Source organism: Rhinoderma darwinii, chromosome 8 (assembly GCF_050947455.1).
Source record: "Rhinoderma darwinii isolate aRhiDar2 chromosome 8, aRhiDar2.hap1, whole genome shotgun sequence".
NCBI lineage: Eukaryota > Metazoa > Chordata > Amphibia > Anura > Rhinodermatidae > Rhinoderma > Rhinoderma darwinii.
Window position 1 is genome coordinate 28,383,224 of NC_134694.1, and position 15,426 is coordinate 28,398,649.

The window sequence follows — 15,426 nt, forward strand, 5'->3', positions numbered from 1 at the left end:
AATACGTAAAAAATATGGTGTTTGCATGGGGCTTGAGAGTCGCACTAACTGGCGTTAGTTTAAGACTATGTCAAATTAGTTAACAAGGCATGTGCATGTTGTACTGGGGGAGAAACTGGGGCACTATTTGTAGGATGCGCTGGTATTGAAAAATCCCCTCTACTGTTAGGGCTCATAAACACAGCAGAGTTGAGTGCACGGAAGCTGTACAGGGGCCCACGAAGTCCCTGCAACTACGAGTATTGAGTCATAGACACTCCGTATACTGATGGATGGGGCTCCGCATGGCACCAAATTATTGCAATGCTTTTAGGAGTGAACTGCGCCATATTAGTGCATCGGATGGAGCATGTCACAATTTTTTTTCCTGTTTAATTCATATGACCAGGTTCCCACGGGTCGGATACGATGCGTAAAAACTGTGTAGCGTATCCAACCTAGAGCCCGCAGCACCTTCTGCCTGAAAAATTGCACCACATTTTGGAGCGTAAAAATACTTACCCCCTACCTCCTTTAATATCCGCTCCAGCCTCCTACGATGACGTTGCAGGCCATGTTAGGCTGCAGCCTGTGATTGGCTGCAGTGGTCACATGGGATGAAAGTATGATTTTTTTTTTGCCGGAGTTGCAATTTTTGTGGCGTAATTGCTGCGATTACGCCGCTTAAGTTGCAACACTGGGCTTTCTGTTAGAAAAACGCAGCCTAAATTGACATGCTGCTGAATTAAATTAAATATTTTTTGGGAGAACCAGGCCTATTTGATCTGTCCCCCAAATTTTTTTTTATAAAATTGTATGTATGAAATCAGAGGCAGATGGAAATAAATTAGGGCATCTTAAACTTATTCAGGTGGCAAATTATAACTCCACACAACTCTAAGGGTATGTTCACACGAGGTCATTACGTCCGTAATTGACGGACGTATTTCGGACGCAAGTACCGGACCGAACACAGTGCAGGGAGCCGGGCTCCTAGCATCATACTTATGTACGACGCTAGGAGTCCCTACCTCGCTGCAGGACAACTGTCCCGTACTGTAATCATGTTTTCAGTACGGGACAGTTGTCCGGCAGTGAGGCAGGGACTCCTAGCGTCGTACATAACTATGATGCTAGGAGCCCGGCTCCCGGCACTGTGTTCGGTCCGGTACTTGCGGCCGAAATACGTCCGTCCATTACGGACGTAATGACCTCGTGTGAACATACCCTAAGGTTGTACGGAGCTGTAATGTGCATGAGACCTAATGTCAATTTTTTTTAATAGGCTTAATAAAGTAACATTTCTAGTAATCAGAATCGGCTTCTTTCTTGTCAAAACAAATGATTTTTTGAAGCTATTGCTGTGATGTGCTTTGGAGGTGATGTTGCTTTCTTGCGGACCTCCAATATTCAGCAATGCAATATTCTGGCCCATTCTTTTCTTGTCAACCGTTATATGAAATTGCGCAGTGTGGAGACCCTAGTTCCTGCTCACAATTTGTCTGTTATACTATACTTTGGAAAAAGTTTTTTATGTGGTGAAAGCACATTTGCAAAATGTTCCATAAAGGCAATCTGTCAGGGCAGCCCAGAATATAGTATTGTTCTTCTTTGTGTCTCTGTGCTTGATTGCATATTTGCGATTGTTTAACATTTCCATATGGCTGCATTGCGCAAAATATGTTCCGACTTACATTGATGGAAGCGTGTCTGCAGCGTTTTAAAGGTACAGTTGATCTAACTTTCTCGGATTGCTCATAATAGAGGGTAAAATAATATATATTTTTTTTAACAGCTATCATTTACACTGTATGTTTTCTATCGTTAGTATTGCTGTAATATTAATAAAAAGATTGTAAACTATTATTGCAGTGGATCGGAACTATTATATGATTATTTTAATCAATAAATTTTTAAATTATGATTTAAAGGGGCTTTGCAGGATAATAAGGTATTCATTTTTTGTTAAATTGACAGGAACATAAGGCTTCATTCACACTTGCGTCCAATTTGCGTGGGCAAAAAACGGACCGTATTTCATGCATTTCATGTCCGTGTGCCGTTAGTGTGCTTTCCGTTCCACAACAGTGGCATCCATTGCATGTGTCATCCATTGCGTGTGGCATCCGTTTTTCACGTCCGTGATTCTCCTCTGCAAGGACTTTTTTTTTCCCTCTGCATTTCTTTAGTAACTGATGCGTGAAACACGGACAGCACACGGATGATTTTCACGCACCCATAGACTTCAATGGGCAACACGGTCAACAAAAACGGACCAATATAGGACCAGCAGTGAGTTACATGCAATGGACACACACTGCGTGAAAAATCACGCATGTCTGAATTGCCCTATTGATTTGCACGGGTCAGTGTGCTGTCCGTTATTTCAACGGACAGCACACGGACGCTGAACCCGCTCGTCTAAATGAGCTCTTAGTAGAATAAACAGAAAATACTTGCCAAAATATCCACAAACACAATTTACTAGCATTAAAAGGGTGAACTATCCACTTAACTTGTATACAATTGCTTTCTGAAATTAGTACTTACTGTACTATGTTTTTCTACTTAGAGTAAAAAAAAAAAAAAAAAGCTACAGATTTAGCAGCAAATGTAATAAAATGGGAAAAAGTATAATACTCACTTGTTAAATCCCCCACGGCTCCAGCACTGGCGGTACTCCGCCAACCTATGTTTTCAGCTGCCATCGGTCACATGCTATACTTGGACAACCCCTAATAAAAGGTGAAAGTAGACATGAAAATATACTCTTTGGAGTGAATATATAGTGAATTTATATTTGCTAAAAGCCTTTGTAATATGGGTTTAAAAATCGATACATTTGAACTGGGAATTGAATAATAAAACATATAATTTGTAAAATACTTATATTATTGATGCCACTCCGGTGCACCACCTGCCAGTTTTGTTCATCCCTCAATGCTCCTGTTTTTGTAAACACATGCCACTTATTTATACTGCCCAACATTGTCAAGGAAAAGCCTAAAATCCAAGAAACATAGAAATTTAAACAATCCTTGATCCTTCTCCACTAACGTAAAAATAATCTATATTTCCTATGTGACAATCAAATCAAGCGATGCATGCGTTTGGTTATTAATCAAAGTGATCGTGTTTATAGGAATACGTGATAGACCTAGCTGCTGTAACTACTGATTATTTATAAAGCCAAACCTTAACATTCACAATCGACTTAGTCCCAAAGGATAAAAAGCTTTTAAATGAACCAGAGGGCAATTTACTCTGAGACCTTCAGAAGACCTGTGTGTTTAGATGACCTCTCCAGGATGTCGGCTGAGGGTTGTTTAGTATGCCATGATGAATTGTATTGAAAGGAAGGATACGGCCACTTTGTACCTATCTAATTAAAGTGATATGTACAGACAAGATCACCAAGACGACTGCAATGAGCAGAAGTACATGTTAGGGCTCATTCAGACGAGCGTGTAACTCGTCTGTGTGACGGCGGTTAAAACAACGGCCGTCACACGGACACATGTATTTCAATGGGGCCCTTCACACAGCCGTTGCTTCAGTGGAGCGTGTGAAGGGTCCGTGGAAAAATAAGACATGTCTTATTATCCTGTGTTTTCACGTATCCCTCCATAGACTCTATGGAGGATCCGTGATAACGTGTCCTGCACCTCGGACGTGAAAAACGGCAGTTTGCCCATGCTCGTGCGAATGTAGCCTAAATGTCTTGTAGACTAAACAGAACATATATAGAGTTATTTATGTTATGTATATGTTTTAACCAAGTGCACATAGGCTCTAAAATGCGAAGAACTTGAAACGGAGAAAGGTAGTAAATATTTATCTGCTTTCCATCCTGCGCTGTACATGTATGTCACAGTAAGACATTCAATAACACAAACACGTATGTTTTAAGCCTAAAAAAGCCAAAATCCTGAAGCTAAAGGGAATATCCTAAATGAGCAAACCCTTCTCAGATTAATGCCACCCCAGCACTCTGCTCTTACTTATAGAGGAGGGTCTCAAATGGCTGATTTCCCTCTATGCTGTCCATTTGTCCATATACGGTATGTGTATATGACCAGGCCTTTTTGCGCGTTAATGACCAAGGATTATTTTTGTTTTTTTCACTGTCGCATTTTTTTTTCCTTCGACATAGGTTGTTAAGGGCTTGTTTTTTGCGGAACCAGTTGTATTTTTCAATTGCACCATTTTTGGGTACATATAATATATTGATTAACTTTTATTAACTTTATTTTAGGAAAGAATTGAAAATAAACAGGTATTTCAGCATTGATTTTTGCGTTATAAATTTACGCCGTTCCCTATGCAGCATAATAAACCTGTTACCTTTATTCTATGAGTCGGTATGATTACGGGGATACCAAATATGTAAAGGTTTTATGTTTTCCTATGTTTGCAATATTAAAAACCTTTTTTTTTTTAAATTACTTGTTTTTGCATCGCCGCATTCCAAGAGCCGTAACTTTTTTATTGTTCCGTCGATGTAGCCATATGTGGGCTTGTTTTTTGTGGGACAAGGTGTAGTTTTCATTGGTAGTATTTTGGGGTACATGGGAATTATTGATTAACTTTTATTTTATTTTTCATGGTGGGAATAGGAGAAAAAAAAAGGAATTCTGACATAGTTCTTAAGTTTTTTTTGGACGTTATTCACCCGGCGGTTTAATTAATGTGTTAACTTTATTGTTTGAGTTGTTATGATCGCGGTGATACCATATATGTGTATGTGTTATCCCTCTGGCATGGCCTAATATGCAGATGATGAAGGTAGACCTGGGGGCCCCCGGCTGCCATGGAAACCCAACGGCGCCCGGCGATTTCTTTGCGGGGGTGCCGATGGGGTGACAGAGAGAGCTCCCTCCCTCTGTCAAACACATTGGATGCCGCTGTCGTTATTGACAGCGGCTTCTAATGGGTTAAACTGCCGGAATCATCACGCGGTTCAATTCCGGCAGTTGGGGCAGGAACCAGGCTGAGTATAACAGCCGTGCTCCTACCGCTGATAGCGTGGTTACACTGGCAGTACCCACCAGATCAGAGAGACCAATATATCCGTCACTATGCGGGAACAAGCTCCTGCTTGTGACGGATATATATACGTCGCTCGTCATTAAGGAGTTAACGCACTTGACAAAATAAATTAAGGGTTATGTTCAAAACTAAAGATTTTATTGGTCATTACTGATCATCCGAGATGTTTCAAGGATAAAAATAAAGCTAATGATGCACATTTTACAGTATTTTATAGCTAATCGTAGCCAATTTTACAATGTAAGCCAAATATCATTGCAATTTAGTTTTGTTTGCATCTGTTAATATATTCCGCTGTAGTGGTTGGATGGGTCGATTGAAGAACTGGAGATAATCAATAGTAAATCAGGGTACTACATTAGAGAACAGATGAAGCAGACCAGACTTCGTCTTTACTTACCTTAATAATAATGCTCTTTATTTATATAGTATTTGTTAATTATACTGATAACTCTAAGGTAGATAGTAGGTTCAATAATTACATAGTTACATAGGTTAAAAAAAGCCACAGGTCCATCAAGTTCAACATTTCTCAATAAATTACCCATCATTCATTGCTAATTAGTTATACTAATTATAATAATCCTCTAACCTTTTTTTTAAATGCTGACATAGTATTTGACGTTACTACCTCTTGGGGAAGGGCATTCCATATTTTGACTACTCTAACTGTAAAGAACCCTTTCCTATATTGATGTCTGAAACGTCTTCTGCACACAATGGACGTCCCCTGATCCTTTGTAGCGTCCTTGAAAAGAACAGATCATGTGCTAGTCCTCTGTATTGACCACACATATAAATATACATATTAATAAGATCCCCTCTAAGACATTTCCAAGCTGAACAAGCCCAATTTCTCTAGCCTTTTATTGTAAGGGACACCTGCAAACCCATTTAATATTCTAGGTTTTCCTGCAGTTTTTTGTAAACCACATATCGGTATATGAGATCTGTCAGCTGAATATGGTGTCCTTTTAACCAAAATGGCACAAAAAAATATTGTACCGATTGGCTAATAAGAGCGATCAAAAAATACACCAGACTCATAGTAATAAGACCAGAGTATTCGTGAGGAGAGCGCTCTGCTTCTTAGGTCTAATTCATTTAGTGGTCTGGTCAGGGGTCTGATTAATCTAGGGGTTTGGTGTCTGAATTTATTTAGGGGTCTGGTCTGAGGTCTGATTAATTTAGGGGTCTTGTGTTTTCCTTTATTTTGGTTTCTGTAGTCTCATTTATTTAGGGGTCTTGTCTGAGGTCTGAATTCATTTTGGGGTCTGTTTCGGGTCTCAATATAGTGTGAGGTCTGGTTTAGCAATACTATTTATGTGTACAGTATAGCGTACTTATTATGTGTGCGATATCACAGCACTATTTATTATATAACATTATGTTACATTTTATGGAGTAAATTTAGTTCAATCGCACATTTATGGCATATCCCCAGGAGCCGTCCCTCTGGTACCCACACTTATGTAACCTAGAAATGAATTGAGAGAGCCACACACACATGCATAGGGCACCATATTCAGCTTTAAGGCTAGGGTTGCATACAGACTGTTTGTAGTAACACTTTTTTTCACATAATAGTCAAAACATTAACAAGCGATTTCTAGGAGATTCACAAGAAATTTTCATATTATTCTATCAACGAAACAGTAGCCACAGTATTACTTTTCAAAATCTCTGAAATCCTAACATGTAGCGATTAATGAATGAAATTGCAGCGATTTTCAAGAGACTCAATGCATTACGATGGACTAAGGGTATATTCAGACGCGGCAGATTTATTGCAGAACTTCTGCGACTGTCCCACTTATCGGAATCGGGACTGCAGAAACAACCCTATTCGGATGAATGGAACTGATTTTCAGTCACGGCTGAAATTTGGAATTCTGCAGCGTATTAGCCACCGGATTGCACACAGATTAGCTGCTCCGAAATTAAATGGAGCCAATTTGTAGCTGATGCTTTCCTAAGTGTGCTAATGGGATATAAAATATCCTATACACATGCATTGCCAGCGGAATGTTAGCGGATTCTGTCAGACTTTAAGAGCAGAATCATTTTTTAAATCCTGACAGAATCCTGAAAGTGTGAACATGGCCTTAGGCCACTTCCTCCCTGGCTTTTTTTGCTCAGTAGTCTGCATCAATATGTGTAGGTTGAAACTAAAAAGTGTGTACTTTTTCTCTTGATGTCCCACTTTTTGACTTACAAATACTCAAGCAAAATACTGACCAAAATACTGCTGTGTGAAAGAGGCCTTAGACATACCTCCCCATTGGCGGTACATTATTAAGCCCCACCACCGATCAGTCTAGGAATGCCCACAAAACCTCAGAGAAATGCTCCTAAAGGGATTGTCCACAAAACGCATAAAAAATATTTTTTGCTATTTTTCTAAGTATTAAAGGGAGTCTTTCACCAGAATGTCCATATTAAACTAGTAACAGTGTATGGTAGGGAAGACTTACCTGTTTCTAACGCTTATTTTTAATTTCTGCTTACTGCCTCTTTTGTAGAGAAATCTGTTTTAATAACATTATGCTAATGAGCATTTAGGTGCAATGAGGACTTCACCATTGCTCCTAAATGCTCTTACCTCATTACGCAGTTCATCAGTTCATTATGTTTATCTACTCCTGCCGACCACACTTTTGTCCCCCTACTCCTGTTGTAATTATTGTCCTCTGCTCACTTCTACTGACAGTACTCGTAGACCCGTAGGAGTATAGACGCACGGCCTTATGTTGCAGAAATAGGGTTAAATTTGCAGGGAAAATGCTAATTAGGATAGGGGATGGTCTGATGGGTAGGATGGTTGGGATTGGTGGGTAAAAGCCATACAGATCGAGTTTGCCACCCTCCCTCCCCCTTCTTTTTGGAAGATGGTTATGGGATATTTGGCGTTTATTTAAAAAAAGAAAACACAAACAGTTTTGTTATAAAAAATTAAATAAAAGTCATTTTCCATCGCCTCCTTCTTACAATCATGTTTTTAGCTGTAAGATAACTGGCGGCGTCAGCCAGTTCGAAGCTGTGGCGTCAACTTGACGATAGGACGCCACAACTCTACTCTGCTTGTGCTGCACGGCTTGTGCTCCAGCCACAATATCGGGACCCTGTGCAGCGTGTGGAATCAATCCTCATGGCTGGGTTCACACGACCTATTTTCACACGTAAACGAGGCGTATTATGCCTCGTTTTACGTCTGAAAATAGGGCTACAATACGTCGGCAAACATCTGCCCATTCATTTGAATGGGTTTGCCGACGTATTGTGCAGACGACCTGTAATTTACGCGTCGTCGTTTGACAGCTGTCAAACGACGACGCGTAAATTGACTGCCTCGGCAAAGAAGTGCAGGGCACTTCTTTGCAACGTAATTTGAGCCGTTCTTCATTGAACTCAATGATTATCATTACGAGGAGGAGCATTTACGGCTGAAACGACGCAGCTGTTTTCTTCTGAAAACAGGCTGTCATTTCAGCCGTAAAAGCCAGCTAGCCTGTGAACATACCCTAAAGGTGAACCGCTCTAGAGGTTTTTCCTGGCATTTGTTCCAGATGTTCCCTCTGATTTTCAGGTGTTTGAACCAGCTTTTGTCTTCCCTCTGCTTGATCAGATTTATCTGTCTACAAAACTCTGGCCTGTACCTGAACTTGTCTCCTGATGCCAATTACTGGACCTGACGCTGCCCGCCTGATCCGGATCTCTTCGACTACAAAACTGTTCACATCCACCATCTGCAGCCCGACTGTCTATAAGGGAACTATCCTGGGGACCACAACCTGGGAATCTTAACAGCAAACTCCATATCTCTTTGTGGGGTCAAGGTTCCCAATCATTCATTGTTCCTGTAGGCTGCCAAAATTCTCATGTGTTGTGCGCAACTCCTTGTCCTGCAAGTCTGCATGTTGCCAATGAAGTCCGTTTCCGCTATACTGTGCTTCTTTGCTTCACCGTCTTCAAGGTGTCATCGGAGTTCCCACTACGCTAGCTATGGACTGACATCCAGGTATGCACTTGGGCTTATAGTCTAAGAACTTCTTGCATGTAGTCTAGTATCTTTCTGCCTCACGCTACAACCTGTTGCGCTTATCTGCATACCAACCTTGGATTGTTTCCTGTCCACCTCTCAGCCTCACCCTACAACTTGTTGCCACCTATCTTTGTACCAAACCTGGACTGTTACGTTGCAACTCCTGCTATTATCATCCTCCTGCCAGATAATTTCAGCCACTGGACTCCGAATCTGCTACAGATCTTGACAATAGGAGACAAAGAATGTAAAGCTCCTCCCCCTTGGTAAACCCCCTCAACTTTATGTTAAAACGAAAATAGAAGAGATTACAAGGAGATTAGCCCTTGTTTTCTCTGCAAGATTTCTTCAAGACTATTACTTTCAGAACATGTAAAAAAAATCCTGCATACTGACAAACACTTTGGACAAGTTGATCTCCTGTTTATATTTATAATTCATTATTTTGTTCACTGTTCCTTTAAATTTTGGAACCTCAGCTAATTATGGCAGCAAAAATTGCTGGTATCTAGGGGAATAGGATACAATGAGCAAAAGCTAAAATACTGATTGGTCCACTCATCTAAAGGAAGTACTTAAAAAAGTACTGACACAAGAAAATAGGAAAAGGAGAACAATCATTGGTTGGTATAAAGGCTCAAATAGACTCAAAGGGACTTTGACCTAATCTACTGGACTGCTGCTATTTCCCCTTTATGATGTATTAATGGTATCTAAGGAAATGACCGTGTGGACTGTTTAGCAGTATTTAGCGTTTGGTTCATAACACCAATGTATTAAGCACCACAGGTCTGGAATAAACATCTGTGCAGCTAATTCAGTGGATTATACAATGGATTGCACATAGAAGCCATGTTCACAGTCATTTCCTCAATCAATAAAAGTACTAGTAATTCTCAGTCTTAGATCTCTATTCCCCTCGGCCTCCATACACATATGTTGACTTCAGAGTTACCTATCTATCAGAAATGTTTAACAAATCTCTTCCATTGGTGTGCCTAATTCATCTGCCCTATTGTAAGGGGTTGTTTCATCACAGCAAATCTTTTCCACATTTTCTATTAAATGGATTGTCCCATCAGGTAAAACCCAGTCCAAATGCCCTATTAGGACTTATGGATGTCATGGATCAGGGTCACTCAGCAGCTTCTGCTCAGGTAAACGGGCCCATCTATGTCATCAAATGAATGGCCATGTAATACTAAATTTCCACTGCAGTGGCCATTAAAGAGGTAATGTATGTCTGGCTGCTACTTAATAGCTGATCACTGTGGGCTTCAGCAACAAGACTCAGACTCAGACTTCTTTTTTATAAGAGGTTGTCATAGTTAGACAACCTTTTTAACCACTTGGCTAAAAGGGATGTAACTGTACGTGACAGCCGTCAAAAGGGAGTATGGAATGGGCTCACGATCTGAGCCTGCTCCATACTCAGCAAGTGTTGGCTGTAACATACAGCCGACTCCTCACTTCAACGGTCTGGATCAGAGAAAACTCTGATACCAATAGTTTAACCACTTAGATGCCATGGTCAATAGTCACCACGGCATCTAAGCCACTAGAAAGAAGAGGGGGACGGCCAGCTCCGACAGCCCTTCCCCTGCAATGGTTGTCATTGTAGTCTGGGTGCCTAACATCATTTATATTGCTATGTTTGTAAAAGTCCATAATATTCTCCTATTACGTTATTTAACCTGCACGATAAGCGCTGTAAAAAACAACAAAAAACAGAGTTTTTGACATTAGCTCCCCAAAACAACTGTGAGCAAAAAGTTGCAATGGTAAGTTAAAACTACAGCTCGTTCCGCAAAAGAAAAAGCTCAATCGATGGAAAAATAAAAAAGTTATGGCTCTCAGAATATGGCGATACAAAACAATTTTTTTTTAAGAAATATTTTTTTTTGTGAAAGTAGAATAAACATAAATCTCCGTAATCGAATCAACCCACACAATAAAGTTAAAATTCGTTTTTACCGCATAGTGAACGCGTAAAAACGAAACCCAAAAAGCTAAGGAGGAATCGCTGATTTTTTTCCCATTTCCCCCCCCCAGAGAATTTTTTTTTAGCTACCCAGTACATTATATGTTCCATTAAATAGTGCCATGATTGTGCAATGTACGAGGGTCTAATTTATTGTGTGGATTTATATGTTCTTTCTACATACTGCAGCAATGTGTTTTGCATAAAATCCATGTTTATTTTCCACGGTCTTATTTTTTATTTTTTTAAATCAAACACTCTGCAGCACATGTCCCTTGTAATTTCAGGAATCTATCACTTTCATGTCATAAACCCTTTACAAGATTTCCAATATTAAGCTGATGTTTTACATTGTTCCGTGTTTTGAATCCATGTGATTTAAAGAAGAACAAAAGATGAATAAAGATGAAAAACGTGACTTCAGCTGACAGCACATTTAATAAACATTCATTTATTAGCCCTTCTGTTTCTGGGAGGAACCCTGTAATTTAAAATGTTTTTCGCAAAAAGAGTTTTCTTAATCTTTTTTATGCAAATAATTGAAAAGATCAAACTATTAAAGGGGTTGTTCTGTTTCAGCAAAGCAATGTTATTTTTTTGTATAATTAAAAGTAATACAATTTTACAATATATTAATTTCATCTATTCCTCACCGGTTTCCAGATCTCTGCTTTTTGTTATTCAATAGGAACATTGACTGTTTACTTCCAGTGGATAAAATTCTGTCCATGGTCATGTGATAGATGCACAGGTGTACGGCTCGTTACAGTATGTGTATCAGAGATGTGTCTTCTAACGATCCCAGCACCTGTGTGTCCATCACATGACCATGGACAAAATTGCATCTACTAGTTTCCACTAGAAGTAAAGAATGAATGTTCCTTCTCAATAGTAACTGAATGGAAACCGATCCGAATTAAAACAGAAATTTTTTGGAAACTTGTTTACATTTTTATTATACAAAAAAACAACATAAATTTGCTGAATCCGGACAAGCCCTTTAATTCAATCCTATCTTTTCCAGTTGCATCAAAGAACAGTAGAATGACAACAGATATGTAACCCCTAAGGATCAGCCTATTTGGGGCCCTAAAACCAAAGAAATTATTTTTATTTTTTCATTGCTGCTTTCCAAGAGTCATAACTTTTTTTTTTGTGTTAATGTAGCTGAATAAATTCAAAAAAGGCTGCCTGCCGGCAGAAATAAGCCCTGTTTTCCAACCATTATTAAAGAGTAAAAATAAAATAAAAAAGTCTTTATTCAATTTGCAACAAGGACAGACTACATGAAATTTAAAAGTTAATGTCCATTTCTGACAGCAATTAGCACAGTGCCAGACGTAAGAGCTCTGTCTAGAAAGGGTTAAGTACCACAACCACAGAGAACTAGTTATTAGTTAGATTCCAAGGTGTCAATAGGACAATTATTAAAATAAAGGTAGAAGCCCCCCCGACATGTTTCGCTACGATGTAGCGTCCTCAGGGGTATCGGGGCCAATGACAGCGAGCGGCGGTGTCAGTCTCATTAAGTATTCACTGCAACTAGCTGAACATGTGTCCACAATCAGTCGATAGCCTATCCAAGGAGGAATAGAGGACCGAGCCTCCTCCTCCGTTGATTGACAGATTCTGCCACCAATCACTTACTAGTTAGATGCCACCAATGAACAGCACTCAAGTGCACAAGCACACCAGGCTGCTTGATGGTAATCGCTGTACATATAATTATAACATTACTATAATACAAGAAAGAGGTCACCGATGAGTTTATAGATAAGTGCACAGAGGCACAAAGTGAGAAAAGTGATGGGATAGTAACGAATGTGATTAGTAATAGTACCATTCTAGGTACAAACGCTGTGCCCTGATTAAAGACGATATTATAGTTGCTGTGAGCGGCACAACAATATTACTATGATCTAAAGAAGTTATTAGTGGGCTTATAGATCAATACGTTTATAGGGTAGAAAGACATAATAGGCAGAGTTATCATGGACACTGTAGATAAGTGTACGAGTCTACACACGGAGACAGACACACTGGTGTACTGGCATGACTGAATCAGAATGCCGTATATGCCGGACAGCAAGATAATCGCTATACACAGTATCGGGACACTGCTACTATGCAAAAAATAAATTAAAAAAAATTAAAAAAAAAAAAAAAAAAAAAAAAAAAAGTTTACTAGAGAGTTTGTAAAACGGTGCAGAAACGCACAATGTGAACAGAGTGATACAATAATAATACAATTTTATTAAAAAAAAAAAAAAAAAAAAAAAAAAGGTTTACTAGAGAGTTTGTAAAACGGTGCAAAAACGCACAATGTGAACAGAGTGATACAATAATAATACAATTTTATAAAAAATAAATAAAAGGTTTACTAGAGAGTTTGTAAAACGGTGCACAAACGCACAATGTGAACAGAGTGATACAATAATAATACAATTTAACACGCTGGCGCTGTGAGGTGATTAAAGGTGATGTTACAATTACTGTAAGCAGCACAAAAGATGTTACTGTGATCTGGGAAGGTTATCAGTGGACTAATAGATCAATGCGCTAATAAACTAGGGTAAATCAAAATGAGCAGATTCATGATAGGCATTGCAAATTAGTATACACGCTGAAATACCAGAGATATACGCGCAAAGGTGTACCAGAACGGCATAGTAAGAATGCCATTTATGTCAGACAGCGATATAAGTAGTACACAGAATAATACAATAATATCTATGGATAGATAAAAGGTATGAGATATTACACTCATCGGGCTTAGTAGAGACCAAGCATTCAGAGTCAGTTGCTATCAAAGTGACTCATAAAGAAACGCAGTGAGTTATAATTGATCAAAATATTCAAACCGCCGCTATGTCGCTTACCAAGCTGTAGCCTGGGGGGTACCTGAAGCAAATACTAAGTATGATTGATAGTAGTATATTCATATAAGAAATGTGGATAGTAAGGCAGATTATAAAGAGTTTAATGACTACATTGTCAGTACAGTACCAGAATAATCACACAAACTGAAGTATAGTTCCAGTGTTTGGGTAACGTGTAGGATTCACAGAAAAGCAGCAAACGTAAATCCCTCATTGAGGCCTCCTGGGCTGAGAGATCCAAGGCGATGGATCCAACGTGCCTCCTCCTGTAACAACTTGCGGTCAAGGTTACCTGCTCTAGGGCCAAGTTTGACTTGCGTAATGCCCCAGAATTTCAAGGAGCGAATGTCCCCATCATGTACAAGACGGATGTGCCTAGACAGTGGTGTATCCTCTTTTTGGTTTATAGTGCTTAGATGTTTAGAAATTCTCCTCCGTAATTCTTGTATTGTCTTCCCTACATATAACTTAGGACAAGAGCAGCTGGCTATGTAAATAACTCCCTTGCTACGGCAATTAATAAATTGTTTAATCCGATAGGATCTGTTATCAAGTGGATTGGTAAATTCTTTTGTAGTAGCCATTAAGTGGCAAAAAGAACATCGGCCACATGGATGAGAACCAGTGACCGATGTCTTCAGCCAATTTTTTGACACAGAAATCACTCCAGAATGATGACTATGCACCAGATAGTCACGTAGATTTCTACCTCTTCGATATGTGATGTTTGGTGTGGAAGGAACAACACCCTGTAAGTCAGGGTCTGCCAGGAGAACCGGCCAGTGACGTTCAAGAATATCACGAACCTGTTTGGAGCCAGTATCAAAGGTCCCAATGCATCTTACACTGGTCATTACAGCAGATTTGCCAGTGACTGTTAATTGTTGATCAGTAACGGATTTACGTTCACATAATAGATCTCTTCTATCAGTGGCTCTCGCTCTGGCATACGCTTTGTGTAGCCATTTTTTGGGATATCCACGTGCCAAAAACTTAGTGAAAAGCCCATTACACTCCAATTCAAAAGACTGCTCGTCCGAGCAGTTACGTTTGGCACGGAGATATTGCCCTATTGGGATTCCCTTCTTTAAGGCAGGGGGGTGATAACTGTCCCAGTGCAGCAGGCTATTAGTGGACGTTGGTTTACGTGAGATATCCGTGTGGATACCACCAGCAGGATCCAGAGAGATTTTTAGGTCCAAAAAGATGATCTCCTTTTTATGAATGACGTGGGTAAATTTCATGCCTATATGATTAGAATTGAGTGTGTGCATGAAGTCGTGAAATGTGTTTAGGTCCCCATCCCAAAGGAGGAGAATATCATCAATATATCTCCCCCAGAACAGGATGTGACAAGTGTATGAAGCTAAAGTGTCAGTGAAGACCAAGGTATCCTCCCACCACCCCAAAAATAGGTTTGCATAGGTAGGTGCACAAACAGTGCCCATAGCTGTTCCTTTGGTCTGCAAATAAAATTTGTGATCAAATAAAAAATA